This window comes from Mandrillus leucophaeus, unplaced genomic scaffold (assembly GCF_000951045.1).
Source record: "Mandrillus leucophaeus isolate KB7577 unplaced genomic scaffold, Mleu.le_1.0 Scaffold292, whole genome shotgun sequence".
NCBI lineage: Eukaryota > Metazoa > Chordata > Mammalia > Primates > Cercopithecidae > Mandrillus > Mandrillus leucophaeus.
In genome coordinates, this window is record NW_012103054.1 from 1,425,974 (window position 1) to 1,450,969 (window position 24,996).

The window sequence follows — 24,996 nt, forward strand, 5'->3', positions numbered from 1 at the left end:
TTTTTTTTTTTTTTTTGCTTTCCATTTGCTTGGTAAGTATTCTTCCATACCTTTATTTTGAGCCTATGTATGTCTTTGCACGTGAGATAGGTCTCCTGAATACAGCACACTGATGGATCTTGACTTTTTATACAATTTTCTAGTCTCTTTTAATTGGGGCATTTAGCCCATTTACTTTAAGGTTAATATTGCTTTGTGTGAATCTGATCTTGTCATTATGATTCTAGTTGGTTATTTTGTCCTTTAGTTGATGCAGTTTCTTCATGGTGTCAATGGTCTTTACAATTTGGTATGTTTTTGCAGTGGCTGGTACTGTTTTTTTTTTTTCTTTCCATATTTAGTGCTTCCTTCAGGGGCTCTTGTAAAGCAGGTCTGGTGGTGACAAAATCTCTCAGCATTTGCTTGCCTGTAAAGAATTTTATTTCTCCTTTGCTTATGAAGTTTAGTTTGGCTGGATATGAAATTTTGGGTTGAAAATTTTTCTCTTTAAGAATGTTGAATATTGGCCCCCACTCTCTTCTGGCTTGTAGGGTTTCTGCAGAGAGATCCTCTGTTAGTCTATTGGGCTTCCCCTTGTGGGTAACCTGACCTTTCTCTCTGGCTGCCGTTAAGATTTTTTCCTTCATTTCAACCTTGGTGAATCTGACAATTATGTGTCTTGGGGAATCTGACAATTATGTGTCTTGGGCTTGCTCTTCTGAGGGAGTATCTTTGTGTTGTTGTCTGTATTTCCTGAATTTGAATGTTGGCCTGTCTTGCTAGGTTGGGGAAGTTCTACTGGGTAATATCCTGAAGAGTGTTTTCCAACTTGGTTCCATTCTCCCCGTCACTTTCAGGTACACCAATCAAACACAGGTTTGGTTTTTTCACGTAGTCCTATATTTCTTGGAGGCTTTGTTTGTCCCTTTTCATTATTTTTTCTCTTATCTTGTCTTCACGCTTTATTTCACTGAACTGGTCTTCAATCTCTGATATCCTTTCTTCCACTTGATCGATTTGGCTATTGATACTTGTGTGTGCTTCACAAAGTTCTTGTGCTGTGTTTTTCGTCTCCATCAGGTCATTTATGTTCTTCTATAAACTGGTTATTCTAATTAACAATTCCTATAATCCTTTTTCAAGGTTTTTAGCTTCCTTGCATTGGGTTAGAACACGCTCCTTTAGCTTGGAGGAGTTTGTTATTACCCACCCTCTGAAGCCTACTTCTGTCAATTCGTCAAACTCATTCTCTGTCCAGTTTTCTTTCTTTGTTGGTAAGGAGTTGTGATCCTTTGAAGGAGAAGAGGTGTTCTGGTTTTTGGAATTTTCAGCCTTTTTGCACTGTTTTTTCCTCATCTTTGTGGATTTGTCCACATTTGGTCTTTAATATTGGTGACCTTTGGATGGGGTTTTTGTGTGAATGTCCTTTTTGTTGATATTGATGCTATTCCTTTCTGTTTGTTAGTTTTCCTTCTTACAGTCAGGCCCCTCTGCTGCAAGTCTGCTGGAGTTTGCTGGAGGTCCACTCCAGACCCTGTTTACCTGAGTATCATGAGCAGAGACTGCAGAAGAGCAAAGATTGCTTCCTGTTTCTTCCTCTGGGAGCTTTGTCACAGAGGGGTAATTGCCAGGTGGCAGCCGGAGCTCTCCTATATGAGGTGTCTGTCGACCCTTGCTGGGAGGTGTCTTCCAGTCAGGAGGCACCGGGGTCAGGAATCCACTTGAGGAGGCAGTCTGTCCCTTAACAGAGCTTGAGCACTGTGCTGGGAGATCTATTCCTCTCTTTAGAGCCATCAGGTGGGAACTTTTAAGCCTGATGAAGCTGAGCCCACAGTCGCCCCTTCCCCCAGTTACTCTGTCCCAGGGAGATGGGAGTTTCATCTATAAGCCCCTGACTGGGGCTGCTGCCTTTCTTTCAGAGATGCCCCGCCCAGAGAGGAGGAATCTAGAGATGCAGTCTGGCTACAGTGGCTTTGCTGAGATGCAGTGGGCTCCACACAGTCCAAACTTCCCAGTGGCTTTGTTTACACTGTGAAGGGAAAACCACCTACTCAAGCCTCAGTAATGGTGGACGCCCATCCTCGACCCAAGCTCAAGTGTCCCAGGTCACTTCAGGCTGCTGTGCTGGCAGCGAGAATTTCAAGCCAGTGGATCTTAGCTTGCTGGGCTCCATAGGGGTGGGATCTGCTGAGCTAGACCACTTGGCTCCATGGCTTCGGCTCCCTTTCCAGGGGAGTGAACGGTTCTGGCTCGCTGGTGTTCCAGGCGCCACTGAGGTACGAAAACAAAACACAAAACAAAAAAAAACCTCCTGCAGCTAGCTTGGTGACTGCCCAAACGGCTGCCCAGTTTTGTGCAGCCCTATGGTGTAGGCACCCGAGGAATCTCCTGGTCTGCAGATTACTAAGACCATTGGAAAAGCATAGTAGCTGGGCCGGAGTGCACCATTCCTCATAGCACAGTCCCTCAGGGCTTCCCTTGGCTAGGGGAGTTCCCCAAACCCTTGTGCTTCCTGGGTGAGGCAATGTCCCACCCTGCTTCTGCTCACCCTCCGTGGGCTGGACCCCTTGTCTAACCAGTCTCCTGAGATGGGCTGGGTACCTCAGTTGGAAATGCAGAAATCACCTGCCTTCTGCATTGATCTTGCTGGGAGCTGCAGACCGGAGCTGTTCTTATTTGGCCATCTTGCCAGGCACTGAAAAAAAATCTTTTTAAAAATGTTGCCTGCATGATGAAAAGGATTTCTTATTTTCATTTGGCTTATTGCGAAGTCACTTGGAGCTAGCAATGGGGTTGGAGAGCTACATTGGGAAGACTGAATACAGACAGGACAGGAGACTATTTGAACTAGTCTGAGGAACTAACCCAAGCATCCAGGTTGATGTATAATATAGAGTCTAAAGCTCTGGTGTGATGACAGTTGTTGATAGCAGGAGTTGAGACAGTGGAGTGGCAAGGTACAGTAGTGACAAGTTTATTCCATGTTGGACACTTGGGCACCAATTATTTCTAATCTTTCCATAAGTAGTAGAATTCTACCCAGTGGGCTGCAAGTACAGGAGATGGATTCAGTTTCTGAGAACGGATTTGGCAAGAGCCCAGAAGGATGCAAAGGCCTCTGTGAAAACATCTACGTACCTTGTTCATCTTGGAATGGGGATCCAAGAGGATACTTTGTTTTTTAAATAGACCAACTTGAGAAACAGAGACATAAGGGTCCTAGAAGCTGTTGCATTATATCCAGATTTGGGTGGATTTTAGATTTAGAAGGAAGACCATCTTTATCAATGGGACTGAAGCTGACAATACATTTTCTGGCTCAAGTATATTTTAGCAGGAAACTGGAACAGGACCAAGGATGGAGGTGGGAGATCATCAGTAAATGTAGAGGAAAACACATGAGGACAATTTTCCTAATTCCCAAGCTACAGTAAATCTTTTTCTGACTCCCTGAAGCCTCTTATTTATTTATTTATTTTTTTATGGGATTCATTCCATTGGGCTTTGAATAGAATTTTACAGTAATCTTTTCCTCCACTGAGACATTATAAATGTGCAATAGGCAGGCTCTGGAATTTGTGGAGGACATAGCACCATGCTTGCCTATAGGATGTTCTCAGTAAATATTTCTTAAAGTAGATTAAGCCCTTCGTAGTATTGTTTACCATATTTCTTCCTAACAGGACATGAAGTTGTACAGTCTTATTTATTTTACGAATGGGGCATGTTTTCAGGGATGGAACTAACAGTCTATGTCATGTTTCTTGCTGTCATTTAGTACTCTGGACTTATTTGCCTCTCTCCTAAGGGTGTCGCAGTGGCCTGTTGAATTAGAAGAAGAAAGCAGATAAATGCATTCAGCATCTTTGCCAGAAAAGGAAATAAAAATAAAACATTTTATTAAGTCCTTAAGTCCTGGTGTATCCTCTGTAACTTTCCTCCTCACATGCTGGGAACTTTTCATATTTTAATGATGACCTTTTGTACAGCTCATGACAAATTTCAGATGGTGAAAAGCATTTAAGCAAGGAGATAAAGGATTAAGTAGACTGTAAATACTCCTTGTTGATCAGAGTCGTATGTGCATCTGCTTTTGTTTCCTCTTAATACAACTGCAGATGTGTCATTTAAAACTCATGTAATTGGTAGCAACTCTTAGTAAATCAGCTTTAAACCCTAATGGTTTCAAGGAGAGAGTTAGTTGCATGATTTACAGCTAAAATAATCAGCATTTCAAGCATAATACTTCTTAAAATGGAAAGTCAGATCTTTTCCATGCATTTCTTTTTTAAATTCTCTGTCTTCTTATTAGGGCAATTTTATGTTCCCTAACTAAAATCTTGCCTTCATTAGGCAGATTAGCATTCATAGGATGTAGTGATTTGATAGTGCTAATGGCTTCATATCACACATCTTTCTTTTTTTCTTTTTTGAGACAGAGTCTTGTGCTGTCACCCAGGCTGGAATGCAATGGCGGGATCTCGGCTCACTGCAACCTCTGCCTCCTGGGTTCTAAACGATTCTCCTGCCTCAGCCTCCAGAGTAGCTGGGACAATAGGCGTGCACCACCATGACCAGCTAGTTTTGTATTTTTAGTAGAGATGTGGTTTCACCACATTGGCCAGGCCGGTCTCGAACTCCTGACCTCAGGTAATACACCCACTTTGGCCTCCCGAAGTTCGGAGATTACAAGCATGAGCCACCGCACCTGACCCTCACATCTTAACATTATATAATCATTTAATTTCTGAGGAAAGTTCACCTGTCAATGCCTTTCTTAATATTCTTTTTCTTCTAGAATGTTTTGGCTTTTTAGTGAATACAATAGGTTACAAATTTACGTATATAAGGTCTTAGAGAAAATATTTGTACTAACACATCAGAAATGATCACAAGTCAGTAGTTAGTTTGTACACAATATGAATCAGTTTTGTTGTAAACTTTTTAAAACAAAGCTTGTTATTATATTTGACACAATTTCAGTTATTTAAATAAATATCCTCACATACCTATTTTCAAAACTCATAGGAGCAGCTTCATCTGAGTATACTAAGAATAGAGAAAGATTTTATCCACAAAAGATATTCATCCAAAGACTCTCCTTGGTAACACAGAACAACTGTTTTGAATAAAGATCTTATAAAACATATAGTATAGACTTTACGTCTTAGAGTATGGAACACTGAAGTCCAGAGGGGTTAGTAATATATCTCTGGAAACATAGCTTGTTAGGGGTAGGGCTGAGAACAGGACTTATTTAACCAGCCTAGTCTATTTTTTTTTTCTTTTGCTGCTGTTTCAGCTTTTGTTTTGCACCTTCACTATTTATTTATGTATATAAATGTTTACATATATATAATTAAATGGTGAACGTGTGTGTGTGTGTGTCTTTTCTTTGTTCACTTTTATAAGTATAGATTCATCTGTCTTAATGAAAGGCTTTTCAACGCTCCGTGCCATGGTCTGTTTAGTGTAGTTGCTAGAGCATTGAATTTCAATTACGTTTGTGGACCCACGGACAGTTATATCAGGAAATCACTCATTTATCAATTTCGCTTTGCAGGCTTCATTCTGGAATACTCTGAATTCAAAAGCTTATGCTTGCGTGGGTTTTTTGGAAACAAATTTAACTTTTCAAATTTTATTTATGTATTTTTGAGACAGAGTCTCACTCTGTCACTCAGGCTGGAGTGCAGTGGTACAATCACAGTTCACTGCAACCTCAACTTCCTGGGCTCAGAAGACCCTTTTGCCTCAGCCTCTCCAGCAGTTAGGACTACAGGTACACACCACCATAAACAGCTAATTTTTTTATTTTTATTTTTATAGTGACAGGGTCTCTCCATGTTTCCCAGGGTGGTCTTGACTCCTGGCCTCAAGCAATTCTCCAGCTTTGGCCTCCCAAAGTGCTGGGATTACAGGCATGAGCCACTGTATCTGGCCCACTTACATGTTTTTCAATTGGTTGCTGATGACTTTTCTTGCAAGGCATATAATAATTATTTTAAGGGGATCTATCTATCTATCTATCTATCTATCTATCTATCTATCTATCTATCTATCTATCTATCTGAAACCACTTCTTCAAACAAATACTATAGGCATCCCTGACCCATCTTGCATCTGTATAAGCTGAAGAAGTCAGATCCCAACCTCTTTTCTTCCTCACTACTCTAATCCTTACCTCTTTCTATCAACCTCTAGACTCTCTTCCTAGTGCCCATATTTTGTAACACTTTCTGCCCATTAAGAGACTTGAGGTCTTAACTATAAAGATTAAATGGGTCTTTGTGGTTTGCTCTAAGAGCTAAGAACTATTATAAATAATTTAATGTGTGAACATTTGTTTGAATTAGTGACTGCTCTGGGAAACCCATAGTCAAATTCTTCACTATATCTCCTAGTATCATTCAAAATACAGGGAATGAATGGGATTAGTAAATTTGCCTATTATCTGTGAAGCAAGTGCTCTGTGTACATTTCCCAGAAGACAGTATCTAAATGACTCACAAAATGGAACACACAGTGTTGGCTAAATAACCATGAGAATTTTCCCTTCCAGAAATTATGCTCCCTTGCTAATTTAATATCATCAATAGAGAATAGAGACCTGTTTCTATAATCTACAAAAAACCTTCACAGGGTGCAGGCTGTGTACTTAACAGAGTCCGGGCACTGGGAATGCTGTGGTGAACAGATTCTCTGACATTCAGAACACACATTATCATAGGCAAAGACAGACAGTAAGCACATAAATGAATAAATATAGAAAGCAATTACAGAGACTAATAAGTGTCATGTAAAAGATAAAATAGGTTAACATGAGAGAATGACTGGAGACTATTTCAGGTAGGAAAGACTTCTCTGAGAAGAAAACACTTGAGCTGAGACTTGAACCAAAACATGGAAGCAGCCAAGAATGTTCCTGGCAGATAATCTGCAAGTGTTAAATCTCTGATGAAGGAATGAGTTCCGTTTGTTCAAAAGACAAAAGGGAATCCAGTATGGCAGGCACCTTCTGCAGTGATGGAGAGAAAGGGAATGAAGTTGGTGAGGAAGACAAGGAACTCACAGGCAATGGCCAATCATTTCATCTGATTACAACTGAAACCCACTGAAGGTTTAAGCAGGAGGTGACGTATTCTGGTGTATGCTTTTACACACATCAGTTGGATTCTGTATGCTGAACTAACTGTAAGGGACAAAAATAGAGGAAAGGAATTCAATTGTGATGCTGTTATAGCAGTTCAGTGAAAGCTGGAAATAGCCTGTGCAAGGATCATGCTCGTGGAGACAATAGCAAATGAAGGGGCTTGTTGACAGACCACACAGAGTGGGGGAAAAAGAATGAGATGAAGGATTACTCTTAACTATTTGATCTAATCCACTGGATGGATGGTAGCTCCACTTAATGTAATGAAGATTTAGGACAGAAGAAGTCAGTTTAGGGGCAGGCAGTTTTTTTGTTTGTTTGTTTTGGTTTGGTTTTTTTAGATGGAGTTTTGCTCTTGTTGCACAGACTGGAATGCAGCGATGCGATATTGGCTCACTGCAACCTCTGCCTCCCAGGTTCAAGCAGTTCTCCTGCCTCAGCCTCCTAAGTAACTGGGATTACAGGTGGGTACCACCACACCTGGCTAATTTTGTATTTTCAGTAGAGACAGGGTTTCTCCATGTTGGTCAGGCTGGTCTTGAACTCCCAATCTCAACTGATCTACCCTCCTGGCCTCCCAAAGTGCTGGGATTACAGGCATGAGCCATAGCGCCCACCTGGGGGAGGCAGTTGAAATAAGTAATTTAATCTTGGCCATGTTAGGTTGGAGTTGCCTATTAGACTTCCAAAGGGAGATGCTGATGAGGTAGCTGGATGTATAAACCTGAAATGCAGGAGAATATTCTGGGTGAAAGACATTAGTTCAAGAGTCATCTGTGTAAGCATAGCATTTAAAGTCATTAATAGAGATGAGGAAGGAAGCTTACATAGAGAATAAAGGATAATAGAAAAAAAAATTCCTGGGAATCACACTATTTAGAAGTTTGATAGGAAAGAAGTACGGAAAAAAGACTAAGAAAGAACAGCCAGTGTTGTAGACAGAAATTCAAAAGACTAGATTTTTATGGAACCTGGAGAAGAAAATATTTCTGGCATCTAGGAAAACTCAACCAGTCAACTAGCTTCAAAGTTTAAGTTTTTTAAGGATAGAAAATTGGTCATTGACTTTGGCAAGATATAAATCATAGGTAGCTTGGAGGGAGGTATTTCAGCGGGCTGGTGAGAAGGGGAACTTGCTTGGAGAGGGTTAATAGAAGGTAGAAAGGTGTAATTAGAAATTCTGTTAATTTTCTTTGAAAATGTTTCATTGAAGGTGAGGCCTATACTAATGGTGGTACTTGTAAGGACACTTAAGTATCTTTTAATTAGATGGTCTAAGACATGTTTAGTATATGGACGGAATGTCCTTGTAGGAAGGTAAGAGGTATTGGTGGCAGAAGAGAAATGCTCTAGGGAACTTCTTCCACAATACAAGAAGGGGCAACATCTGAGGACCAATGGAGGGATAAAAGCAAGGCTATTTTTACTACTCTAAGAAAGAAGGCCAAATGTTTGGATCCCAGTGCAATTCAGATTGTGGAATCAATGGCCAGAAGATGATGTGGCTTCCTTCTGCTTGTGTCCATATTCTCCATAAAAGGTAAAGTTAATTAGTTGAGGGATGAGGGGCTAAGTTCTAGAGATTCAAGGAGGGAAATATGAGATTATTTTCTTATTAAAAGGGAAAGGGAATTTATTTAGTAAAGTGAGATATGATTTCCTAGTGTTGATAAGTTAATAAGATTATGAGGTTGTCACTCCTAACAATTTCTGCCCCTGGTGAGGTAAACAAGGCATCAGAAAAACTATCACTTTTAAGCAGGTTCCAGATATGCCTCCATAATCTCATGATTATGAATTTCTTGTGTGCTCCCCAAGACCAAACAAATCATTCCAGTTCAGATGGATTCGAGACTTCTCAGAGTTTTAAAATAATTCTATATTTAGGAAGACTAAAAAGGTTTGTCAATAATATCTAAACTTTTCCTAGCATTCCCTGGGTAGCGAATAGAGGGGATAGTAGACTGTGTGGATGTTGGTTTCCTGTAACTTTTGCCTTGTTCTTATTTTGAGAATTTAAATAAATCTGCTTTATAAATATGAGTAACTTCTGATGTGTCAATGTTCTAAAAAAGTGAGTATTGTGTAAATTGATTAAAGATGACAGAATGAAGACATTGAAGACCAGAGTGCTGTCTAAAGAAGTCTCACCTGGGTCAGCTTCTAAAGAAATCTTAGAGATATTCCCAAAGATGGACACAAAACTCCAAGGAAAATAAGCATCAAAATGATTGCTGAGAAGCACTATTCCAACGTGCTTATGAATAAACCACAGAAGTAAGATCTAGGCTGTTTGATATAACAAATATATTTTCTGGACTTTGTCACTCACAGCATCTCACAGAACCAACAGAATCTCCTTTTATATATGCTAAACCAGGGATCTCTTTATGAATTGAAGAATCTTTATGAATTGAAGAATCTGGCTCTACTCCTGATTGTCCCTAGGAAAATATAACCATGCATATGACTAGACCAAGAAGGCAATGACTAGAGTTAATATTCTACCATTCATGTTTTAGAAACATTAAAAATATAAGTCAACTCAATTTTTAAAATCTTACCTTGACATTGGGTATTATTTATTTCCACCTTTTATAATAATCTCATAAGTTAATATGTTCTTATTTCAAAATAACTTACTTGCAATTGAACTTTTGGGAGACAACCTATTCCTAAGTCTAGGCTTGCCTTTAATATAAACAAAATGCATTCCCCTCTAAACTCTTATTTTTTTTTTTAAACCCTAGCCTTGGTAATAAATAGTGTGTGCACTTTACATGAAGTGTAGGCTCTGACCCACATTAAGCAGTATATATGCTCCCTGGTCTTTATAAAGAAATATCTATGAAATTACTTATAATGAGACTTTCTGAACTCAAGACAGTATGATGTATAGGGCCATTTTCACTGAACTCTTGACACTGGCCGTAAATGCATTAGGATCTCCATTTACTTCATAAAACTATCATTTACATTTATAGTATGCTTTTAGCAGATATTTGTTATAATAAATGGGCTTCTTCCCTGCTAGCTTTAAGCCAGGTATACCTACATGAAGCTTCTGTACATATTGCTCTTTCACCCCTTCTGCAAGTATGGGGAAATGTAAAGTTTGAACCTACGGCAGATGCCAAATGCAGTGGATACTTATGAAGGTAAATTAGACTTACAAATGCATATATCTCCTTTAAAATTGCAAAGCCACACAGCCAGGAAGAGTGACACTTGATTCAGCTCAGTCTTTGAGGGCAGAATATAATGGGAGACTGATACTTAAAGCAATAACTCTGAGAGGCCAAAGTGAAGGCACTGCAGGCAGGCAGGACAGAAAGAACATTTCTGTGAAATAGTGTCTCAAATGTGGCCTCTTCTGGAGACTCTTTTCCTGCTCTTTGAACCGCTTATTTAACTTGTCATACAGCTTCATTTTTATACTGCTATTTACAGCATATTTGGCATTTTGCTGTCATGATCTCTTCACATATCTTTCTCTTCTACAAAACTATAAGATCCTCCAAGTTCATAACTATGTCCCACTCATCTTTAGGTTACCAGGACCTAGTATAGGAATATATGTGGAATGAGTAAATTTAGAAAACGCCACTTCACACAAAACAATGTTTTTGAGAAAAATAATGGCAGGTGGATTGGGGATATCAACCATCCAGGAGTCAGAGAAATTCAGACCTGCACGTAGTATATCATCCACAGTTGCAAAACAATAGACATCTTCAAAAAGTTTAGGGGTTCTCCCTGGGCTTGGGATTTATCCTTCTCTCAAGGGGACATGATGAAGGTTATGAGTGTTACTGCTCTCCACTTCAGAGAGCAAGACTATGTAGCTTTAAACACTTTTTACTTTTGTGACAATGAAGCTCTATCATTTTCATCCTATGGTGAGGTCCATAAGGCCTATGACTTCATTTCTAGCTTCCTACACACTCTGTCATATAACGCCCTCCAGTAAACCAGAAAAAAAAAACACTTGTTTCTTGCAAGATTTAGCATGGGCTTTATGATAAAACTTTTATACATGCTGCAAACTGTGCCTAGAGAACAACCCCACTGTGGCCATTTCATTTCACCTTGTTAATTCCTAGTAGTCCTTCACGAATGGGTCAGTTCAAATCTCCTCCTCTATAATACATTCTGTGACCATCTAGTCAGTTTAAAATGCCTCTTGTCTGATCCTAAGTGCATTCTCAATGTATTTTTAGACATTATTATTCAGAAGGAGCACAGATTTCTATTTAGAATCTTAGTTTTGGAGACACAGATGTGGACTCAAATTCTAATTGTGCCACCTTAAAGCTCTATGATCATCATAAAGGTGCTATTTATAGATACATAAAGGTGTATCTATTATCTTCCTATCAAATTAAGATGGTAATACCTACTGCTTTGGCATAATATAAAGATAAAGTGAGATTATGCATGTCAAACAATGAAATGTGGATAAATTTTTGGTACATTAGGATTCAGGATTTTATTATTTTATTACACCTGTTGCTTTTGTTTTTATTTTGATGGGATGTAAGACATCTTCTGACAATTGTGACTTATTTAATGTCTTCTACATTGAACTTGAGGGTCGGGATAATGTCTTGTTTCATTTTATATCCCAGTATTGGCACAGCACAGGTACTCAACAAGTGTCTGCTGGTTTAATGAATACATTAGAATAATAGTACTAAGCATGCATTTAGCCTTCTTCTTCTCTTTTCTTAATTTATATTTTTATACATTTTTGGACAAAAAAATTATTCACCAACTTCTCAATGCATAACAAAGGAGAAGGAGAGAAAACACACTCATACATTCAAATAATTTACAATTCACTAGGGAAAGAATAAGAAACTCACATAATTAGCTCTCAGTGAAAATCATCATTCTATATAGGTGAAGGGAAAGAACTCTCTCTACCATAATTGTTTTAGGAAAGAAAAGCATTTACTTTATAAGTTGATCTTTCAGATACAAGGACCATAAAAGAATAAAAAGCCAACTTTTCAGTTACATTTATTCAATTAATTTTATCTCTACAAAGACAGTTTTATGCTAATGATTGTGTGTGCATATGTGTGTGTGTGTGTAAGTCTGTCTGTCTATCTGCCTATCAATGGTTTCTTTAAAAATATTGTATTTGTCTTTTTTGGGAAGTGCAAAACATGAGATAGTTAAATATGTTTAGGTTCAGAATGTGCCATTTTGAATAATAAAGTGATAAAATGTTCTCATCTGCAGTTTTTTCTTCTATTATTTCAATTTTAAGTTGATAAACTTCAAGTCAACAGGCAAGATAAATCATTTAAACTATTTGGAAATGGTTCTTATAATGACATAGCTTTATCATAAATGCAACAATTAAAATGAGCTGTGGCTATGGATGCTGATAATTCAGTGGAGGGTGAGGGGAACCAGTGAGCAGGAGGTCCTAACTTCTCATGTCTCTAGTGGGACAAAAAGTTCTCTGAGGAATCAGTGCCCTGGTTATAGGCTGGGGCTTTTTTGGCTTGCCTCTGGCTAATTTTGATGATGTTTTATGACTTAATCAACTTGTAGGCTTTTTCCTAAATTTGTAGCCCAATGACAGAGTTACAGTCATGGCTGCATTTTCAGCCACATCTACCTTGAGTTCAGACTCTAGGACATCGAGAATATCCTGACTTGGGACCAACGATGAAGGTTAGGAAGGTGGATAATTGGTGCCCTTACTTCAGTTTTTTTTCCTCTCGTTCTAAAACTCTTCTAATAAATATGTTCAGGATTTAAGAACATAGAAGCTATTAAAGATTCAATTTGCTGATGTGAGAGGATTGGATGAGGTATTTTGCTGCCTAATTTCTCTAGCTCACCGGAAAACTCTGGAATAACTTATCATAGTATCTTCTCTCTTATGCTTTTTCAACAAGATTTTTTTCATAATGATTTGTCTTCTGGAACCTACAAAACATACCATGGCACAGCAACTTTTGAAAAAATATTACAATCAAAGGAACTGTTCTCATTTTTCTTTCCTAGAAATAACAAGGTCTGAGGCATGGAAGTATCTGTGTTTTATAGCATGTGGTTAGTAAAGTTTCAAACTGCATGCTGCAAAACAGACACTCCAGCTCTCAAACAACCAATTTACAAAAAGTCATTTCCCCTTCTTCAAGTTTCTAGACAGGATGTCGGGGGCCACAATCACGGGCCTATCTTAGGTAATTATTGATAATAACAGAGTTGGAAACAAGGGAATCAGGAAGTAGCACAATAAATAGAGCACTTTTAGACTGGTGTCAACATTAGGGCCAACAAACAGTGTTTTCCTTAGTTTGCCTTCTTTGTAGAATGTAGACCATTAGATCACTTAAGACATACAAGATGGTTTGAACTGAGAAGTCATAACCTAAACAGTCAATCATCTAGCATTTCACAAATTACGCCCAAGCACTTCAATTCAGTGTGTTAAGTCTTAAAAACTTCAATTTATGTACTCCAGACTCATCTCTTTCTCTCTCTCACCATCTCCACTACCACTGTCTGAACTCACTGATTGTCTCTTACTGAATCTTGCCTCGATTACTGAAGAAGCCTTCTAACTGGTTTTGTCCCTCTAAAATCTGCTACCAAATAGCTACTAAGGTGATTTATCTAAAATTCAATTTCGCTAGGCCACTTCACTACCTCAAAGCATCCTTAAGGTTCCCTATGATTTACTGGGTAAACTCCAAGGTCCTTATCTAGTTTCCCAACATCCAGGCCACACCTTTCCTTGGAGGGAATAAATGTCCTTATAAAGATCCCATATATACAGGTTTTCAGTTTTCTGTGTTGAAAGATAAACATAGTTTTAAATTTTAATAGCTTTTACCAGATTATTTCCCCCAATACTAAAAATAGCATAAAACATTTGATGCTATTGATATCACATAAGTAGTAAAGTAAAAATTGTTTGAACTTCATAGTAAACTTTGTTTTTCATATATCACCTGTGTTCTCAGTCATATCTCTCATATAGAAAAAGAGGCTATAATGTTACTATTTTATTAGGGTATTGTAATGAATACAAGAAAGCAAGAATGGGATTTTTTGTGTGCTAAGTACTAAATAAGTTTAGCTACTTAATTGTTAATATATATAGATCATAGCTGGGCGCGGTGGCTCACACCTGTAATCCCAGCACTTTGGGAGGCCGAGGCGGGTGGATCACTTGAGGTCAGGAGTTCAAGATCAGCTTGGCCAACATGGAAAAACCCATCTCTACTAAAATACAATAATTAGCTGGGCATGGTGATGCATGCCTGTAATCCCAGCTACTTGGGAGGCTGAGGCAGGAGAATCACTTGAAACTGGGAGGTGGAAGTTACAGTGAGTTGAAATTGTGCCACTGCACTCCAGCCTGAGGGACAAGAGTGAAACTCTGTCTCAAAAAAAAGAAAAAGAAATATATATATATATATATATATGTGTGTGTGTGTGTGTATATATATATACACACACATATATATGGATATGGATCATTATTGGTGATTTTTCCCCTTCATATTTGTCAATGTTTAAAAGTTTCCATGTTGAACGTAATATCACTTTGCAATCAGAAAGAAAAATACCAAAATATTTTTAAAGGTTAATAAATAAGTTGGAACCTTAAAGTCACCAATAGATAAAATCCCCTTAGTCATGTACTATTAGAAAACTCAGTAGCTTGCAAAGCTTCCTTGTGATATCATGTCTATTTGCTTTAATGTTACTCGTATTTTTTCTCTCATTAAAAACAGGTATGTTATTTTGAAATTCCCTGCCATCAATTGAAATAACAATTTTTGCTAGATCTTAATGGCAAACAGCACGTCATATTAATATTTGTATTCCAAGTAACAAGTGCAGTGCTTAACTTACAGAAAAGTCTTGAAATAGATCTGTAACTGAATGGATGGACTCATTTCCTGACCATAGTCTCACTTTAGTGTAAGCAAGGCATGAGCAGAATATGATATAAGCTGATGAGATGGAGCATTTAATTTTTTTGTTGTCCTTTCTTGTTGAGTTTAAAGGTTACAAGACTAGGAAATCTTTTTCTTATAAGAGTAAGGAATTACAAAAGTAAGAAAATTTATCTAACATACATATTTTTGCATTAAGTATAGTCTAAATACTTAATGAACATTGTTTATAAAGTTTAAATACAAATGATTCTTGCTTTTCACATTAATAGTGTTCTTATTTCTGGTTTCAATATGGTGCTGCAGAAGCAAGTTGGCTTCAACCCCCCAGAGGAAGTGAAAAACAAATATACAGCATCGAGATGATCACCAGCAATATCCCAGAACTTAAATATGAGAATGAGACAGTTTCAAAGGCAACAGAGAAGTAAGAAAACTCAGAGTAAGACACAGTAGTTGTGACCTACAAAGTTGTTGTCAACACTGAATCAGTGAATACTGAGTCAATGTTCCAAGGGGAAATAACAAGGTTAGGTTCCTGCGACCTTTTGATCAAAACATTTTCATCAACTGATGAACACATAACCTTGTTTTATATGTGTTTAAAAATGCATTATTTAATATATATTTTTTATAAACAATTATATAAGGATTTTGTTGTAATAAAAACTAGCAGAGAAGGGTCTACCATTTCCCTAATGCTGGATAATGTGACTTGAAATTTCTTCGGCTTTCAGCTTTGCAACAATGCTATCTACTACACTTAAAATAATCAATTCTTATCTCATGAAACTACAAATTGAGCCACATTTCCACCTCTTTCCTAGCTCCCTCATACACCATATACGTTACTGTAGCACTTGCTGGGGTAGTTTCATGTAGAGATGAGCAAATTTCCTCTTTCTTTTTCTGGATGTATGTATTGTTGATTCACCAACATTAAACTTAGGGACAATCATATTCTAACACATGCCTGAACAAAATTTATCTAAAACATGGATTTTTCTCTCATTAAGCCCAGCACATCCTTCTTTGTGCTTAGGAATATAAGACAGCATTTTAGCACTCTGCTTGGAAGCCATTTTAAACAGCAAAATCATCAGCAAAAAGCAAGAAAATGCAAAAAATGTGTTACTAAATAAACCATATAAAGAACACTTAAGGCATGAGATCTGAAAAAGGCAGAGCAGCACCTTGTTGGGCCTCAGCTGGGTCACTGCTCTGTGCATGCTTAATTCTGTGAATGACCATGAAAGCATTGAGTATTGATTGAAATTACAGATACATTTTAAAGAATAGGTGAATTTGGAAACATGGAATCTATGAATAATAAAGATTAACTGTCCAATATTTCTTGATTTACAGAAATAATAACTATAGCAATGAAAATAATATGTCACTGATTCATGGACATTATTGCTGTTTGAATATCAATGAGTGTATATTTGGATATGGTAAAGGTAGTATTGAAGATAGTACCTTTAGTGAAATAGATGGATAGTTGAATAAATGACATTGGCATGTGTATAGCCAGCTGGAGCAAAAACAAATTTTAGTTCTAATGTCATACCATATACAAAAACAAATTGGGTTGGAAGAGATGTTTAATTTAATGAAGAAACCATAAAATATGAGAAAAAACTGGAAATATTTTTGAACTTTAGAATGGGAAGTTATTTCTAAATATGACTCACCACTCTAAAACTATTAAATACATTAATAAATTCATACAAAGATAAAACTTAATGAATTAAAATAAGCTAACAGTAAAAGACAAATTGATAAAATAATTTCATACTTATAAAAAGGCCTAATTTCTATATAAAAGCCTTTATAAATCAGTACGAAATAATAACAATTTTTAAGATTTTATTTATTTTTAAAGCAGTTTTAGATTCACAGCAAAGTTAAAAGGAAGGTACAGAGATTTCTCACATACCTCCTGCCTCTACACATGCATAGCCTCCTCCATTACCAAATCTTCTACCAGAGTAGTACATTTGTTTTAACTGATAAACCTACATTGACACATCAGAGTCACCCAATTTCCAGAGTTTACTTTAGGGTTCACTCTTGATGTTGTAAAGGTATAATGACAGGTACCCATCATCACAGTATCATGCAGAATATTTTCACTGCCTTAAAAATCCTCTGTGTTCTGCCTAGTTAACCCTCCCAATACCCCAACCCTCAGCAACCATATATCTTTTTACTATCTCCATAGTTTTGCCTTTTCCAGAATGTCATATAGCTGGAATCATATAGTATGTAGCCTTTCCAGATTGGCTTCTTTTACTTGGTAAAATGTATTTGAGGTTCCTCCATGTCTTTTCCTGGCTCAGTAGTTCATATCTTTTTAGCACTGAATAATATTCCATTGTCTGGATGTACCATAGTTATCCATTTACCCATGGAAGAGCATCTTGGGTTTTTCCAAGGTTAAGTAATTATGAAAAAAGCTGCTATCACAGCTGCAAATTCTCATGTGAGTGTAAGTTTTCTACTCCTTTGGGCAAATACCAAGAGTTGAATCATATGCTAAGAGTATGTGTAGTTTTTAAAGAGACCACTAAATTGTCTTCCAAAGTGGCTGTACCATTTGCACTCCTCTAGCAATGAATGAGAGTTCCTGTTGCTCCACATCCTTACCAACATTTGGGGTTGTCAGTGTTCTTCCATAGAACATACAACACCAAAAGCAAGCCCTAATGTAAACTAGGGACTTTGGGTGATTATGATTTGCCAATGTAGGTTCGTCAATTTTAGCAAATGTACAACTCTGTTGGGAAACGTTGATAATGGGGGAAACCAATTGGGCAAGGGGTATTTGGGAAATTGCTATACTTTCTATTCAATAGTGGTGTGAACTTAAAACTTCTCTAAAAATGAAATTGATTATTTGGATCGATTTGGACAAGGGATTCAGGAATTTATATATATTAAATGTGTATAAATATTAGAAATTCAGATGGAGGTGTAGGTAATTGAAAAAACATTCTGAAGTTTAGTAGAGTGGTCAGGGTTGAATATAAAAATTTTGGGATCATTCAGTTTACATGATATTTCGAGCCATGAACTAGATGGAACCAATACGGAAGTATGAATAAAAAGAGAAGATAATCAACAACTGAGCCTTGGAGAGTGACAACAGCAAAACCTTAGGGAGAAGAAGAAAAACCAGCAAAGAAGAGTAAGACATAACAAACAGCGAGTCATGACGAACGCAAGTAGAGTTTCTGTGTATGAAGTCAACTGAAAAACATGTTCCTAGGATGATGAACTAATCTGTATCAAATGCTGCTTACATTTCAAATAAGACATGAGTGAGAATTAGGTACTAAGTTTAATAACGTGGGGGGTCACTGGTGATCTTCACATGAACAGTCTTTGTGGAATATTGGAGCAAAAGCCTGATTGGGGTAAATTGAGAAAAACAGAAAGAATGTGAGAAGTGTGTGTGTGTGTGTGTGTGTGTGTGTGTGTGTGTGTGAAGAGGAGAGATAAATGGGTAGCTGAAGGATGAAATGTTATCAAGAGAATGTTTTTAAAATTAGGCATTATAAAAGCATGTTAGTGTAGTGATAGAAATGATCCAGTATGGAGGGAAATATTTATAACAATGAGAGAGAGAAGAGATTTGCAAATGTAGTGTCCTTGAGAGGTAAAGAGGAAGGCTTTGCCCTAGTTAGAAGGATGGATAATCATTCACGGGCATAGAAAAGAAGGTAGAGTAGATGAATGCAGATGTAGGTAGGGGATGGATGTGAGAACATGCAGAAATTCTTGTCTGAGCCCGTTTATTTTCTCAGAAGATTATGAAGCAAGGTTATAACCTAAAAGTAAGTGTGGTTAAGTATAGAAGTATGAGGAGAAAAGAGAAGGTATAACATAGAGGTAAAGGAGAAGGAAAGAGTGATGGCCTAATTCCAGGCAACACTAATATCTCATTTGAGATTACTGATCATAAATTTTAAATGAGACCTGTCAACATGGTTGTGAGTTTTTTTCTAGTCACTTTTAACTGCACTGACAGAGGTACAGAGTAAGCAAAAAGCAAGATTTAACAAGTGCCAGAGTTTTGTCAAGGGCATATACTATTAATTGAGGGAAGGTCATAATGGTTGAGGATGTATGAAAACAATAATATATAATTATGAATTGAAGAATTTAAACAAGGAAATATGGGAGTGGGACATGATTGGAGATAAGGTACTGTGCAAAAATGTTAGATTCGATGGATTCTAGGTTGTAGTGGGACCAAATATTATTGGAAGCAGAGAACTAAATGAAATAAGCTGGAAGTAGGAGCCAGATAATGAAAGTGAGGTTATACGGGGTTTGCAGTTACAGATAATGACAAGATCTGTACTGAAAGCATGACCATATGAGTGCCTGAAGGGAAGTGGAGGTCAGAGTCATTTGGAGGACAGAGGTCAAGGGACTGAGAGACCAGTGCATTGAAAGGTATTATAAAGATGATTATTGTAGATATTGAAATTAGCAGAAAATGTAGCAGACATATTCTCAAAGGCACTGTCAATGAATCACAGCTAAAATATCTCAAGAAAGGAAGAAATGACTTCATGACCAAAGAACACCACAATTAGTAGAAACAGTGGGAGAATCCATTGATAACACAACTTGAAAATGTGAGGGCTTTTGATCAATATGGAAGCAGTTTCTCTTGAGGAAAGGAGTGAAAATGGTTCTTTTAACAAATGGAGGAGGAAGAGAAACAAGGTGTGCTCTGCCACCCTTTCTGTCATTTGCATGGCTATCACATATAATGACACTTGAAAGCAGCAGATGGAAAACAGAGGTGTTTTATAAATATCCTGGGACTCAGAAGGTCAATCAGCAGAGGAAGAAGGAGGTACTACAAGATGCCACTAATCCTGAAACATGGAAAATAGAAATCCTGGATAAATTTAGATAAGGGTCTGTGTGACTTCCTGGATTATTACATGCTATTCAGAGATTGAATTCTTTTAAGACCTTATGTTTCAATATTAGGAAAAGTATAATATGGTTACTAAAAAACGGGAGATATCTGTACTATTTCTTAACAGTGCAAAATCTGAAATAGAGGAAGCTCAGCAAGATTTTTGACTAATTGGACGAGAAGACTGGTTTTTCAAGGGAAGCATAGAACCATTTATCACATCTCTTTTTCTTTCCTTTCTGAATTGCCTTGAATGCTTTTTGGGGGTGAGATAAAGGTTCCTCTCTAGTTTGGTCCCTATCACTCCAAATTATTTTATATCTGTGGTCCTCACAAATGCATAACTTGACATATTCAGGTCACATGACTGCAAGGATTTGAGGGTGAACTCCCACCTAGAGCAAAGAAAGTGCTAACCCATCATTGTGCATGTTTTAGAATTCACCTTGAACTTTCTGTTCAGTTTTAAGTACTATGCTTTAATAACCTTTAGCAAACTTAAAAACATTATGTTAAGCTAAAAAAGGTGAGACAAAATGGGGACAAATGTATGATCTCATAGATAAGAAACGTAAGTATAGGTAACAGACGTCATAATAACGATTCCATGGAGAGTTATATTGACTGGAAAGGCACACATGAAACAGTTGGGTGGATTGAACTGCTCTACATCTTGATTTGGGTGGTGGCCTCACGCGTGTTTATATATTTGTGCAAAAAATCACAGAGCTGTGTGGAGATTGGTGTAGTTTACTGTATGGAAATAAAGTACTAAAAAAAGTTTTAAAAAGCATATTTTAAAAAAACTGGGAAGAAGCACAGTAGAACAGCTAGACTGCAACTCCACCAAATAAAAGTCACCCCCTCCTTGTTCCATATCCTGTCCCATAAGAAAAATAAGTACTAGTTGAAGGAATAAAGGAGGAGCCTGAGGAAAATAAGCTGAAATCTGATTACAGGGAACATGACAACAACTCTTGAAATACTTCAAAGTGGAAAAACAGAAAGTTGTCAAGAGGAGAGAGTAAGTCTGCTGTTCCCTGGGTCCTCTTGAGTCAAGTAGAACCAGAAGAAAAAATTCCACCTCATTAGAAGGAAGCATATCACCTGAATATGGCTTAAGTGATTTTTCACTTAAGCATTGGTTTTCAACAATTTTCTCCAATTAATCTTCAGATCTACTTGTTTAAGTGAAAACTTACTTAGAAGTTCTGTTTATGAACTTCTGAAGGCTGTGGCTGAAGTAGGATGTCAAGACTTACCTGTTTTCTCTCCCCCAGGTGTCTCCTGGGGAGAACCACAGAGCAAAGATGGGCACTGCTTTGCTGAATGATCAAGAGGAATTCTAGTGTCTCATTGCTGCTTGGACTGAATGGTTTTAAAAATCTATTTTATCTCATATCCTATGAACTTAATATTTGAGGATTAAAGGGTTTTGACCACGTCAAAAGTATCTACTGATTGTAATGTTCCTTTCTAGCGAGTTAGTATTTGCAGTGGTAAGAGGTGCTACAGCCTTCTAATTCATAATGCTTGTCTTAGAACAGATGGATAAATTAAAATTATACATATGATTTTAAACCTACTATTAACTGTAGAGACATAACAGAAAGAGATTGTCATGTACTTCCCTGGATAACTAAACACATGATAAACTAATAACCTTTTAGATATGGAAAGGCAACTGGCAAGGTTACAGTTTCATTGCTCTAGTTAAAGAGTGTGATGCTGAAGTGTTGAACTTTCTTACACAACCAAACGGAAACCTTCAATTTCACATGTGAAAGGATGGAAGGATAATCCTCAAGCCAAATATCAAGAGTAGATAAAAATCTTGGTGCAACTATAATTTACTTTTACAGATAATACCCCAGTTCCCCAAAACATGTTTAAAATGGCTCATACTATTCTTATTTCTAACTTCTTTTAAAGAATAGAATCAGACGTTTACTAGTTATATCTTCGGGTGCTTTTCTTTCTAGGTTAAAGGAAAACCACTAGTTATATCTCATGGACAATAACTAATATAATTCATTAAAATGAAAACAATAATTATGAAAGATACTTGTTCTTGGGTCTATTTTAGTTTCTGGGGAAAAATTTTTTTTTCCTCGAAGAGCTTATATTTTTGAGTAGTAAGACAGACTCACCAGCATTAAGATAGAAAGTGATGGAGCTATAATGATCTCATTCAGTCCTACAGCTTTAATTCCCTACTGTTTGTTGATTTTCCCCCATTTTCTCTGTAACTCCCATTCATCAACGTCTCACAGATCCTATTTCAGAACTGCAAGGGTTGAAAAATTCGATCTGGGTTTTCTACAGCATCTTTAAGACAGCATACGTTAACTAAGTTCGTGTTCTTCCTTTCCCCATCGGCCTTCTAGGAAATTGTTTTATTTTGTCCTTGTTTTCTTTCTTAGTTGGTGAATAGCAACAGCAGACACCCAAGGCAGTCACCTAGGCGTTTTGTGGGCAACAGAGAATTACCAAAGAGTTTTGAGCATGAGAGTATATTTAAAAGTAGTGCACAGATATAACAGTAGAGCCCAAGGATTTATAAAGTGGAGATATAGTAGCGGTAGAGTTTAATAAGGAACCTATTATAATAATTGATGAAATTTTAACAATGTCAGGGAAAAGGAGGAATTGCCTAATCCAAGGACATCAGTGATTAATTAAATGCTACTCTCTTTTTACTGAGGAGCAAAAGTATAAAGTAAATATTTATTACATTTACAAAGGATATTTCTAAAGATAGACCTGGCATATAGAGCTTTACTATAATGAATACTTGATACTTAAAAGATGAACTGAATAACAAAGAGCTTGGAAGAAAAAATACAGAAGTGAAAAGTAAAGACTAGGAAATAAGATGCCACAGAAATGAGATCAGAAATTATATAGAGGATAACAGTGCAACGTAATGTAGTAAACAGTTGATACAACTTATTACATGAGAGTTTGGTTCTATTATTTCAGAAAGATATTTTGACCAATAAGCCAATTTTTTTCTTCGTGATTGCCATTACCATCACTTGGTATTAAGAATGTGTGTTAAGTCTGTGTTTTCTTTGTGTTACTTCAGGTGTCTGCTGAAACAGGAAGGTAAGTTATTCTGTGTTCTTTAATTAGGAAGTGATAAAGAAAGAATACAATTTATTGCCTACAAAAGGGCATGTCTATATTCAGAAATTCCTAGATTTCTTGCATGTATCACTTAGTTTTTCAAGCATACCCGCACATTTGGTTTTTAACAATTCAAATCTAGCTTTCAGAAAATATAATCTGTAATAGTCAATAATAACTCTTTAACTTCAGCATAAATATACAGTACTCAGCTTGAAGGGAGAAAGGTAATGTAACGTATCAAGTATACTTCATCTGGAGAGACATAGAATTGGTGATAGGCAACTAAAGTGACTATATCACTTTTTGACCAGAATGGAAGACTTCTAAGAGTAAAAGTGAATATCCAAATATGTCTTGTATAACAAGACAACAAGTTATACCAGAACTCTCAAGCAAGCTGGAATCTATACCCCATAATTGATAGACTATTATATTTTAGTCATAAAATGATAAATAATATGAAAAAATGTAAGAACATTTGCTAAAATATAGTTAGTACACACTGGGTATCTTATTACAAATATTATCAACAGTATTAACAGTTTAGAGATCATCTAATAGTTGAATCCTAGAAAATCCTGTTTGAGGTGTCCCAGAATTAAAAACGAAAATGAAGATTACAGAACTTATCACTTTTAGCATGAAATGTATGTGAGTATGTAAACTCAGTGAGGCTGGGAGGGAGTGTTATGAGAAAAATACAAGTGTTACAAACCTGTGTACTGGGACAACAAGTTTTGAATTAAAGCCAACTTTACTTGGCACAACACTAATCAATCATATTCCTGAGCAAGAGAAAGTAATAGAACCAATAGTGGTAGGACTCCATCTTCTGCTGGGTTTGGGAATAAATAATCCAATGGAAGGGTGTATCAGCTTATGGGGAACAAAATCACTGGGCAAGGGGCAGTTGGGAGCCTGGATTTTCAGGAATGAAGAGTAGCTGGGGAGGGATCACTAAAGATCTTAATCTTGGTTTCAGGCCAGGTGAGGCATTGTAGTTGATATTTTAACATCTAATTGGCTAATGCCCTGAAACTCAATTTTACTGCTTCTGCTCTTCAAAGAATGGGAAAGATGAGCACCTTTACAAATCCCCGGTCCTTTGAGACCACTATAAGCGTCTCCATCCTGCAGGGAACCTTGCCTGGGTGGGTATATAAAAATGTATTGCCCTGGAGCAAAGTGTGACAGCATGCATGACACGTGTATGAGGTGGGAGTAGGCGGGGGGTTGAGAGTGGAAAATGACTGGGCAATGAACACACTTTTAATCTTTTTGGCAATTTACCCTTTAAACAAACTTCCTTTCTGGTAAAAAAAAATGCTCATGCTTAACAACCAGATGAACGATGAAGCTGGAGTAGGGAAGCTTAACATAGAATTAAAGCACGAAGTAGTCTAGAAAAGCCATTCTTGAAGATAGTCCTAGATGTTACACTGCTACAGTGTGACCTTGAAATAATCTGTGATTCTTTTTTCTTAAACACACACATTATAACTCAAACATTCAGAGAAGTTGTCTTGTATTTGTGTACACAAACTACAATGACATTTGCTCTTTTGTAATTATTTTTCTTATCACAAAGATACAAAGAACAACAAACTCTATTGTCATTATACTTTCTTTGTTGACTCAAAATGAAATTACCTGGCTTTATCAATTAGAACAAAATATTAATAGAAGATAAAGGTTAGATTAATAGGATTGTAAAGTCTCCGGCAGGGTGTTGTCTTCTGTTTGAGAGATAATCTGTTAAACAGTTTTCTTCAATTTGGTAAAACATCTTTGTTTTCAGTCAGAATGTTCCGATTTTTTTAAGTCAAATTTACTTGTCAATGTTGTTTTGTGATCTGATT

At 37.0% G+C, this 24,996-nt stretch overlaps 1 protein-coding gene across 2 annotated transcripts in view; it reads right to left on the reverse strand.

Moving 5' to 3' along the window:
* GALNTL6 (polypeptide N-acetylgalactosaminyltransferase-like 6) overlaps positions 1 to 24,996 on the reverse strand; it is a 1,310,737-nt gene that overhangs the window by 666,984 nt on the left and 618,757 nt on the right. The gene's annotated exons all lie outside the window — the stretch shown is intronic.